This window comes from Oxyura jamaicensis, chromosome 1 (genome assembly GCF_011077185.1).
Source record: "Oxyura jamaicensis isolate SHBP4307 breed ruddy duck chromosome 1, BPBGC_Ojam_1.0, whole genome shotgun sequence".
Taxonomy (NCBI): Eukaryota; Metazoa; Chordata; class Aves; order Anseriformes; family Anatidae; genus Oxyura; species Oxyura jamaicensis.
This window is the reverse complement of record NC_048893.1, coordinates 95,607,278-95,617,620: the sequence shown is the minus strand read 5'-3', so window position 1 is coordinate 95,617,620 and position 10,343 is coordinate 95,607,278. Positions and strand designations below refer to the sequence as shown.

The following is a 10,343-nucleotide window of genomic DNA, read 5'->3' as shown; positions in this document are numbered from 1 at the left end:
GGGGGGGGGGGGATGCTGCCGCGCACCGCCTCCCCTCACTCACCGGGGGCCGCGGGCGGGCTCAGCGGCGGGCGGGAGGGGGCGGCGCGCCGAGTCCCCCCGCCGCCGCCGGGTCCTTCCCCCGCCCGCAGACGCACACAGGCTCCATTGTCCGCCGGCGCCTCCCCCCGCCGCCCGCCGCGCGCGTGGTACCGCCCACCGCAGCCCCCCCTCCCTCCCCGTTCCCCCCCCCCCCCCCCGCTTACCTCCCCCCCGCCGCCTACACAGTGGTAGCGGCCGGGCTCTTAAAGAGACAGGCCCGCCTCCGCCGGCGCCCCCCGCAGCCGCAGGGGAGGTGCTCTACAAGCCACGCCCCTCTGTGAGGCCACGCCCCTGTTATGAGGCCACGCCCTCTCCCGGGTGGCCACGCCCCCGCCGGCCGCGCGCGTGCACCTCGCGCTCCCCTGAGGCGGCGCGCGGGGCCCGCCCCGTAACGGCCCCAACGGCCCGGGCGCGAGCCCCCTGACAGGGCGCTGCTCCCCGGGGCTCCCCTCACCCGCCCGGCCCTATCCTCGCAGCGCCCCCTCACGCCGCCCCAGCCCCCTGCTGCCTGCTGGGGGGGAAATTGGTCTCCCCCGCTGAGGCCGGGATTCCTCCGAGGAGCCCTTAGTAGCCGAGCAGCCAACTCCCCTCTCCTGAAGGCACCTCTGGAAATGCCGGCCCGCGCTCCAGCCCCAAGGAAGCCAGGAGCACACCGCCATAGGAGGTGTTAGCTATGAGGCGTTAGCGGCTGCCGCCCTTGCTCTCCTCCCTCCTCTGGCCCCACATTTCGCCGTCTCACCCCCGACGAAGACAAGGGAGCCCCAGCGGCCCCCAGCTCACACAGGCAGCGGTTCCTCCAGCTCCCCTCCCCTCCCCCAGCCCCATCCCCCTGCACTTCAAGCAGTTATAAATGACTGTGCAACTCGGCAGGCAGCGGTCTCAAATAACCACGCCGAGCCTCTCCCCTCCAACGGCTTTATGTCTCTTCCTTCCTCTCTTCGGGGCTCCGGGTAGCGACCGGCGAGGTGCTGTGCTGCTCTCGCAGGAGTTGAGCTGCCGCTTCGCACACCACCTCTGGGAATTTGCCACAGCCAACTGCCACGAGCAGCCAATGCCCAAGGCGGGGGTTCTCAGCCCAGAAATCCCTGGCGCTGTCCTCCCAGGGCTTTACCATGGGAACTGACAACAAGAGGCTCCCCAGTGACCCGAGCTGCGATGTCAGGCTGTAAGGCAGGTACTTGGAGCCCTGGGACTGCCCCGGCCTACCGGGAGAGCATACCCCCGCCGCGGGGCCTTGCCCCTCCCTTGGCCATACTCGTAAGAGCAGCCCCGGGAAGGCAGCTGGCCCGGCTCTGCAGCGCTCCAAGAACATCTTGGAAACATTACGGCTCTCACCGCGCTGCGTGCGCTCCCCTCGCAGCTCCCTGGCAGCAGCAGGGACAGAAGAGCAGCCTTTTGACTCAGAATCGGGGTCCTCTTCTGTCAGGGTGAAGTGAGCCTATGGAAAGCGGCTCCGGGAGCTCCACTTGTGCAGAACCGATCAGACGAGATAGGCCAGCCAGCAAAACGCATTTGCATTACACTTGCTGTAGATGGTTCAGAGCATGGCACACCCCAGTCGCTGCTTTTATGCTCTGTAAGGGCCCGGCCCTGCAAACACCGATTTTTACATGTGTAAGTAGAGTCCCACTGAAGCACAATGGAGCTACTCATGCAAATAACATTACGAGTGTAGGGCTGTGGCTCCATTTCACCACTCCATCTGCAGCAGACTTGGAGGATCCTGCTGCTCTCTCTCTCAGTTACTGCCGCTTGCCTGTGCTGGTTAAACTATTTATGGAGCCACAGGTGAGCTGTTTAAACGACCCAACTTTCCTTGAAAAGCCATGCATAATAACGAGAACAACCCCTGAACACCAGACCTGCTCTGATGCAGATCTCATCCCCACAAGTGGCTGAACAGGCACAACTGGAGGAGGTGGAAACATCTGAGGAAGAGGAACTTTTGAAGATGGGACTGAAGGCAGGCGAAATGGCGACACGGAGCCTTGGCATGTGAAGGCTGCAGGCATGACTCTTCTGAAGTTAGACCCTGCCCCTGACCACCTGCGCTCTGCAGCCGAGCCTGTTCTCTAACCGCACAGTTGTTCCACGTGAAAGAAGTTTCACCTCTAATGAAACAGCAGATCGCACCTTTTCAGTCACTGGTGCTTAAAAACATTCCCTCAAGAAAGTCTGCCACCATTATGAAGGATCAGGAATGATTATTGCTTCCAGGATCAGGAACGTACACTCCTCCTTACCAATAAGGGACACGGTTTCCATGTGCACCCGTAGCCAGCACGCTGCTGCTTCTGCAGTCAAAGGATCCCCTGCTATTAGCTTTTACACGGCACATTTGGGCCAAGCAAAGTATTCCCTACATTTTTTTTCAGTTTATGGGCTATTTTATCTCCAGCAACTCCGGGCTGAAATTGCATCACATATTTCCTGTCTGCTGAGGCAAGATTTCCCTCTTTCAGAGTGATCATAACCTTCCAGCAGGGAAGCTCCACCAACTCCTTCAGAGCTTTGCACTCTATTCCACCCTCGACTTCTGTGTTCACGTACACCTGTGCAAAGTGGGTGTAAAATGCTCGCACTGCTGGAAGTGAAGAACACACATCATTAGGAGGATGTTTTGCTTTGTTTGTTTGCTTTAGGTTTGTTTTTCTTTTGTTTTGTTTTTCCCCTCCTTTTGCTCTGGTGTAAATGATCAGAGGAGCCACAGGACCACAGAAAGATCAGGCTCTGTGAAATCTTTTTCTTACGAGCTTTGACTTTTAAATGGCTGCGTGCTCTAATGAGCCTTCTCGAAAGGAAACTACCCTCTCTGCAATGAACCCAGGTGATGGCGGTTCTCCTGCTGCCACGATCTCTCTGCATGGGCTCAGGGGAGCTGCCTTCATGAATCCTGCTGCAAGACGAAGCCTGATGCTGGACAGCGTGAAAGAGATGGTAACGGACCACAGGGAAGGGCAGCTTAACGTCCGCTGTTAACTTGGAAAAACCTTTCTGAAAGCATTTATCTATTATAAATCATTCCTAAAAGATGAGGAAATCAGGATTAGGAGGAGGGGGAGAGATTGTTGCGGCTTTGTTTCTAGTTCAGTTTCTTTTGGCGTCAGACTAGAGCCTGGTCTGGCTAGGCCTGAGCCTAGCCAGTTTTGCTGAACCTCAGACCTACAAATGCCAAAGCAGCAGCATCACTGGGTGAGCGGTCCCTCCACTCCCAGACTTGCGTGGGACTGCACAAGCTCACAGAGAAGGGAAAGGCGTACATACCCATAACCATCTCCATATATGTGTGTACACACACACACACCCCAGTGCTGGAATAAGGCCACCTGTAGCTACCCCTCATGGATCACCACGGCCTCGGTGGCCACAGAGTGCTGCTACGAGGGAGGCTGGCTGCACAGCATCACCCTACAGCAACAGGCAAATGCAGCGTGGCAATCAGGGCCTTGCTCTCGCTTCTCCTAGCTACGCTGCAAAGAGAGAAACATTTAATCTCAGGTTTTCCTATTCTCTCATCACACTCATCAATCTCCAAACAACATGAGCCTTAATCAGGTTTGGGCTGGAGCGTAGAACTTGGCCTGTGGTTAAAATACATGCCAGAAGAACCTCGGGATCTCCAGATAGACTTCTAGAGGATCTGCCCCCCTTTGAGACACTATCCCACATCAGAACTGTAATGCGATGAACAAATCCCACGCATTATAACAGTCCATTTGCAGGAAGCTCCTGCCCTATTTAGAGTCATCTCCAAAGTCAATAAGCAGGTGTGAGGCAAATGCTAGGCAGCAATACAGATAAATGCTCAGTTTTATCTCCTGTGATTAAAAAAAAAAAAAAAAAAAAAAAAAAAAAAAGAGGAGATTGAATCAGAAGGGGAATCAGGTAAACAGAATCTGGGGAAACATATGCTCATCCAACATGAAAAATACGAATTCATACAAAACAGTGGTGGCAAATTTTGGCATACAGGAGATCCCAAAACCAACGTTTGCCCAGGCACGCCGGTCCTATTACGCTGTTCCCCTGTTTTACAGGGAGCTGCTAACACACCGAGTTGTGGCTCAGCCAGGAGAATTTGGCTGTGGAACTGCCTGACCCTTGAGCATTTCAAGACTCTCAGCAGAAACTTTACACTCCTTTTGTATGTGTATGACTGTCTTTGACTGCAATGAGAAAAGGCACGGCAGCAGCCCAGGAAATTGCCAAACTCACCTCCTGCTCCCATTCAGCCCCCTGGTGAGCCTAGTCCAAGAGAGCACACCCTTGCACAGCCACAGCTCTGCTGCATGGGGACACACATGCACTTCCATGGTGTAAAACCCACCAAACAAAACGGTATCCCCAAAGGAGTATTTCTGAAAAAGCCACGAGCAGCTGAAGAAAGCACCTCTCAGAAGCATCCTTCTCACAGGAGGAATGGAAGAAGGCTGAGCCTGCCCCTCAGGCAGACAGAAGTCACCTGTGACCAGCAGGCACAACACCGGCCCTTTTGGCGTGAGAGGCTCCTCGTGCCTCCCCGTGCATCTGGGGCTGCTCAGGGTGCCCGCCTGCTGTACCACGGGGCGGCAGCGCACAGATGTTTGGGGGTAACATTCGGCTCACGACTCTCCTGCAAGGCTACAAGAAGATAAAAATAACTTCAGCATGATTTCCCCTCTAGATTGCACATGAAGAAGAAACCAAGCCCCCACTGTACTGCAGACTGGCCCATTAGAGCGAATGGTTAAATTCCTGCTCTGAAAAAGTAGGCGTTGTTGTCTGTTTTGTGAGGCAGAAATCAATATTCCCGCCTCCTCTCCTTCTGTTATTTCACCTTGAGATACTCACAGTTGGGTAGATGAGATCTGAATCTTACTCCCCGTCACTGCAACTTTTCCCTCCCCAGCACTTCACGGGGTCACCGATGTTGTTGGCGTCCTAACCTACCTGTAATTTACCACTCAACTCCCTAAACTGAACACCACCGGGGCCTGAAGTAGCAACTGTTTTTCCTTCCAAATCACACCGTCGCGGCTATTTCTAACTGTTTATCTACACCCTCTATCTCAGTCATTTTGCTCCCTGCATGCTCCAATAACAACCCTCTCTGCCGCAGCCCCTTTCTTCCCTGGGCCCCTGTAATTCACCCCCTGGCGCTAGCCCCTTCCACGCCACGGGCCTCTCACACAAACCTTGTTTTATTGTGAAACGCTCCTTCTGCTCCCTGCCCCCCTCTAGGCTAACCGTGGGGGGCAGCTTGGTGAAGTCTGCGAGGTGAGAAGGACCTGAGCGAGCCAGGTTCAGACCAAGCACGCCCGAAGCAATGCTGGCCGGGGAGAGACCCCCCCCCCCCGGTGAGATAAGCGGCGCCATGCAGGAGCAGCTGCTCCTTGAGCAGGTTTCCCTTCGGCACTTCAGATTCTGGGGCCGGGACTGGTTCCCGCAGACCAGGTAGCAACACTGCCAGGCTGCCTGGGCTGTTCCGACGAGTCCTCTTGGATGCAGCTCTGTCTACTATCATGCCTGCCTCTGTCACCTAAGGATTAGACAACTGCAATATGCTCTACTTGGCACCATGCTTTAAACCCATTCATAAACTGAAGGCAGTGCAGAATTCAGCACTGCAAGATAAGCCGTGTCTCTCACCCACAGTCCTTCTCACATTTGTGCTCCATTTTTATGCCAGATGACCGCTGCTTTCCAGAGAGATTTTAACATGTTCCTGACGACCTCTAGTGCCTTGCGTACCAGGAGCCTTCCCACCTGAGAAATCACCTCTGACATTTCTCAGAAGCAGCAGCAAAGGCACTGGCTATTCTGCCTTGAGTTTCAGGAATCACCTCCCCAGGCGTTTGACCACCGTTTTGCATCCCATCCTAGCACCCCGGAGACACGTAAATTTGCAGAGGTACCTAGGAGAGCAGTGTCGAGGGTTGTTCAGTCTCTAATTTGCCATTGTTTGCTGGTGACAGTCTGATGAAATAGCTCGAGTTGTAATGAAGACAGTTTTCATTATCTGTCATTTAAAAATGTCAAGGGAGCTCTGACTGAATGGATAGGTGCTACCTGTTGTTTCAAATAGCTTGTGATGAAGGAAATACATTTCAAAAGCGCTAGTCACTGATTTACAGGTGCTGTACAAAGATTACATAAAACAGTGAGATCCCTCCAAAGAAAACAATCAGATTTCCCCCTTGCTCTTTAGACATCGGTTTATTATCAGAGCGTGGTGCTGACTTTTCTCTGCAGCAATCGCAGGCTTTTCAGACCTAGATGAGAGGACTACACCGACACAAACAGGTGCTTCTTTATGAGAGGGCACTTGAGAGTTTTGGCTCAGCTACGTATATGCCTCATTCTTGCTCTGCATTTTTACTTGTGCACTTTTACAGTGCAAACTCCAGACTACTTTAACAGCAGATGTCATGGCTGGACATACTTCTGTCCAAACATTTTGCTAGTCCCTCTCTGTGGAAGGTGTTGGCCTCTCACAGCTGAACTGTAAGAACAGACTGTGTGAATGTTCCTAGTCCATCTGAGCACAAAATCTGCCAGCTTATTTTCAATTTTATCTGTTTATTCACTAGTATGAATACATCTGCTTACAATACCTGCCTTGCAGATCCTGAGAGATACCTAGCACAGCATCAGCATCTATATCCTGACATCTCAGAGCATCCATTTAGCACGTGAGCTGGTGCTGCATGGGGGACCTGCCTAGGTAATGCAGCTCTTATGGGATCCACTGTGCGTCGGCGTTCTCACAGCACGGGCTGTACCTACACACAGCCCGTACCTCCTGCCTGTCCTTTCTGTCAGGCAACAGAAAAATGAATGCCAGAAGTCCAGCCAGCAACAGGCAATGAATGCAGTATCGTGATACTCCGGCTATGTTGTCATAAAGAACCACTTGCATTTTTGGCAATTGCTGTTCTTGAGTATCTAGTATGCATCTCTTGTGAACATTTAAATGCTGAAGCACAGGTACCTTCAGCTTAAGAGATGACAAAGACTGCTGTCGCTTTGTCCAGGTAGCACAAACACAACTTGCCCAGGTCCCATGCAAGTCAAGTGGCTTCCTTGCCCAGGTCACCATTTCCCCCCAACAGAAAGGCTGCGGCACCCCCATGGCGTCCGAGCTCTCGGTGATGTATTCAAAGCTCAAAACTAAAAACTGATGGTGATGAGGAAGGAGAAAGGACAGAGCCTTTGGAAGGTGAGCTCTGCAAATCACATACGTGGGATGAAATAAGAGCTATTCTGAGACCCCATCATTTCTGCATCTTGTTTCCATTAGGACAATGATTCCCAGCCACTCGCCTGAGCCACCCTTGCAAAGCATCTCCCAAAGAAAAGTGTTTATGTTCGTGGCAACACGTCCAAAAAATCCATGTCCCCAGTTGCCTACTGCCATAAGCAAGCGTAAGTCCAATGACTGCAATAAAGCTGCCCTTTCTGGGGCCCTAAGGCTCGAGCACCACAGTAACAAAGCCAAATACCGTTGTGATAAGACAGCCAATCCACCAGAAGATGGCTGAACCCGCGTCGCAGGCTGCCTACAACAGATCTCCTTCCCACGGAGCCCCCTGCCCTCTCCAGCCCCACACCCCGCTCTCAGGGCCACAAGGACGAGCTGTGGCAATAAAATGCAGGTACCAGAGCCTAATGACCTTACAGCTCCAGCTGCTTGCCACTCCGGTTTCTTCGCTTTCCCGGTGCACGGCTTGTTTTCCCTTTCTATCTGAAACGCCCCAACAAGCACCACTCACTCCGAGCTCGAGGCGACTGCCGGACCCGTTTGAGGATCCATCAGCACATCCCCAAAGCAGCCCCACAGCTTGGAATATCTCCTGGATTAAGAAGGATGCAGTGCTGGTTGGTAGCTCGGGACTGAGTAGAGGAGAGCAGCAAATGGTCCTTCAGCTTCAGAAGTGGTCCCTCGAGGCCGGCAGCAAGGAGCCTCAGCTCAATAGTGTAGTCTGGGGAAAGCACTGCACACAGATCCAGTGGGTAATGTTGAAAACCCATTGGCAAAGGAAATGTTTTAAAACAGAGGAGGAAAATCTACTTGAAATCAATACTGTGAAGGTCTCTAAAAGGAAACACTGGGAAAAAAAAAAAAAAAAGGATGCATTTGCCACATATAAATCTTTAATGCTATCTTGTAGTTCTAACAAAGCCTTTAAAAAAAAGGGGGGGGGAAAAAAACAGGGACTGTAATGCACCTGATAGAGCAATCATCCTCACATGGCAAAATATGATTTTCACACCTGGTAAATGAAATGACTCGGCTGCGTCCCAAGGCCAGGGTTAGGGGCTAAGGTGAGCTGTTAATGGAAGGTTAGAGCCCACATAACACATAATGGCTCTTCAGGGAGCACCTTTCAGATGCTCTTTTCATGTACGGCAGCGCGCAGCGATCAGAAGGCACTGGCGGCACACACTGAAGTCATTGTCACTGACAGTGGTTCTCGCTGTGCAGTAGCCAGCTGATAGCCTGGGTTAAGACAGCCGGCTTACACGCCAGCGCTCGGGCTCAGGCTAAGTCTGCTCTCTTGTAAGAGCAGTCCCGTAATTCTTTCATCTCCCTCCTGGCATGCCTCCTGCAGCACGCCAGGGTTAACCAGCCGCTCTCACCTCACAGGCGAGGAGCGAAGCCATTGAACTGAGACAACAAACTTCTCAGCCACGTACAGCCAGAGCCTCCGAGCCATTAAAAGAAAAGCATGCCGTGAAAATCAAGGAAAATACTGATCGCAGGCCACGCCAGTAGGTACCTGATGGCGTTCAGAGCCTGCCCTGCACCAGCAGGCGGGACTGCTAGATCCATGCTGCACAATTTGCCAGTCACTCGGGGACGAGAGAGAGCTGAAGCCTCAGAGGTACAGATACATGCAACAACAAAACCCAAGTGGAATTGGTCGGGGAAGAGGCAAGGAAAAAAGCACCAAACGCTCCAGCACCGAGCAAAACATGTGGCTTTACAATGCGCTTGAAAATATCTGGCTCCATAAATTAGCCTGCGATTCCCAGCTCTTTAACCCTCGGCTCCCGCTGATTTCTGTGGATGAAGGAGATGTTTGGCACTCCCAAGATCAGAGGCCGGATCGAATGCTTTTCAAGAAGTACACAGATGCGCGTGTTCCTAGGGAAGGACGAGCTAGAGCGAAGCCTTCAAATGAGAACAAGGAGAACCTCCTGCCCACAGACAGGAAAGTGGTAACCTCCTTCACTTCCTTTGTGGCTTTAACCTAAACCACAACTCCTCCCTTTGGGTTAGGAGTCTCCTCCACTCGTTCAGATGTTTGTCAGCTTGCCTCTGCCTAATACCCAGCATCTGTCGCTGCCACATAGGAAAAAGAAGCTCTCATCTATTTTCCTCTGTCCCACACCCCTTCTGCAGTCTCCTTCCAAAACAAGAATGGCTTTGCCGCATGGCAAAGCGAGTCTAAACCTTAAGGCACAAGCGCAAAGCTCACCAATTCCAACACCAGGGAAAGGGGGGAGAGGAGACACCGGCATGCAGGCTACACCGACATTTGGCACAGCTGGCAGTGGGGAAACTTCAAATCATTGTTCCAGACCTAATCAGGGAGGGGAAAAAATATTTTTCCCTGTACCCAGAAACTATGATCAAATGAATCAAGGCAAGATTTTACTTCATCATCTTGAAACACTGTACTTCGAATTTTGACACTTTTTGTAGTAATTTACTAATATGGAAGCAAATGATCACTGGGAAGGACAGAAGGATGGTATTTTGACCCTTCAAACATCAGACAACTTTTCCCCTCCTCCCTTTTTTTTCCCCCCAAGATGGGACGCTAGACTGGAACCAACTTTTCCCAAAAATAGCAAGAGTTTTGGCAAATCAGCGATTTTCTAAGAAAAATGTATCACTAGAGAAAAATCTTAACAAAACCGAGCCCTGTTATTTCCTCCCAGCACTGCACAAGAATATGCCTCCACGGTGTAATTCAGCCTGAAGTTTCATAGCAACTCTGATTCAGACATATTGCACACGCAGATATTAGACTATGCCTTTGACATCATGAGAGCAATGCAAAACAGCACATATACAACAACATGGCCAAGCAATGCTGCTATGGAAACCCTGCCTTTTGAATTCCCGTGTACGGGGTGTCTCGATTCGTATCCCTAATACCACCTTAATGGAATTTGGTGTATTCGATTTCCTCGCCCAAGTCACCTCTCCCCTTCGGGACGGGTGACGTCTCTGCGGGTGAAGCAGAAGAGGATGATGCCCGCACTGCACTCCC

At 52.1% G+C, this 10,343-nt stretch overlaps 1 protein-coding gene and 1 long non-coding RNA gene across 3 annotated transcripts in view; one reads left to right on the top strand and one right to left on the bottom strand.

Moving 5' to 3' along the window:
- The window catches only part of BCL9 (BCL9 transcription coactivator), a 28,947-nt gene extending 28,649 nt beyond the window's left edge, over window positions 1-298 (bottom strand). Inside the window, exon 1 of one of the 2 annotated variants that reach the window (XM_035315291.1) lies at window positions 264-298. The gene's annotated coding sequence lies outside the window, so the exon portion shown is untranslated. Of the gene's footprint in view, window positions 1-43; window positions 220-263 lie in introns of those variants that run through there. The other variant, XM_035315290.1, reaches the window with a different exon arrangement.
- Window positions 299-1,204: 906 nt separating this feature from the next.
- Window positions 1,205-4,227, top strand: LOC118160518. Its single transcript, XR_004747544.1, has 2 exons — window positions 1,205-1,255; window positions 1,508-4,227. It is a non-coding gene; the product is annotated as an uncharacterized LOC118160518 (long non-coding RNA).
- The last annotated feature ends 6,116 nt before the right edge of the window (window positions 4,228-10,343 follow it).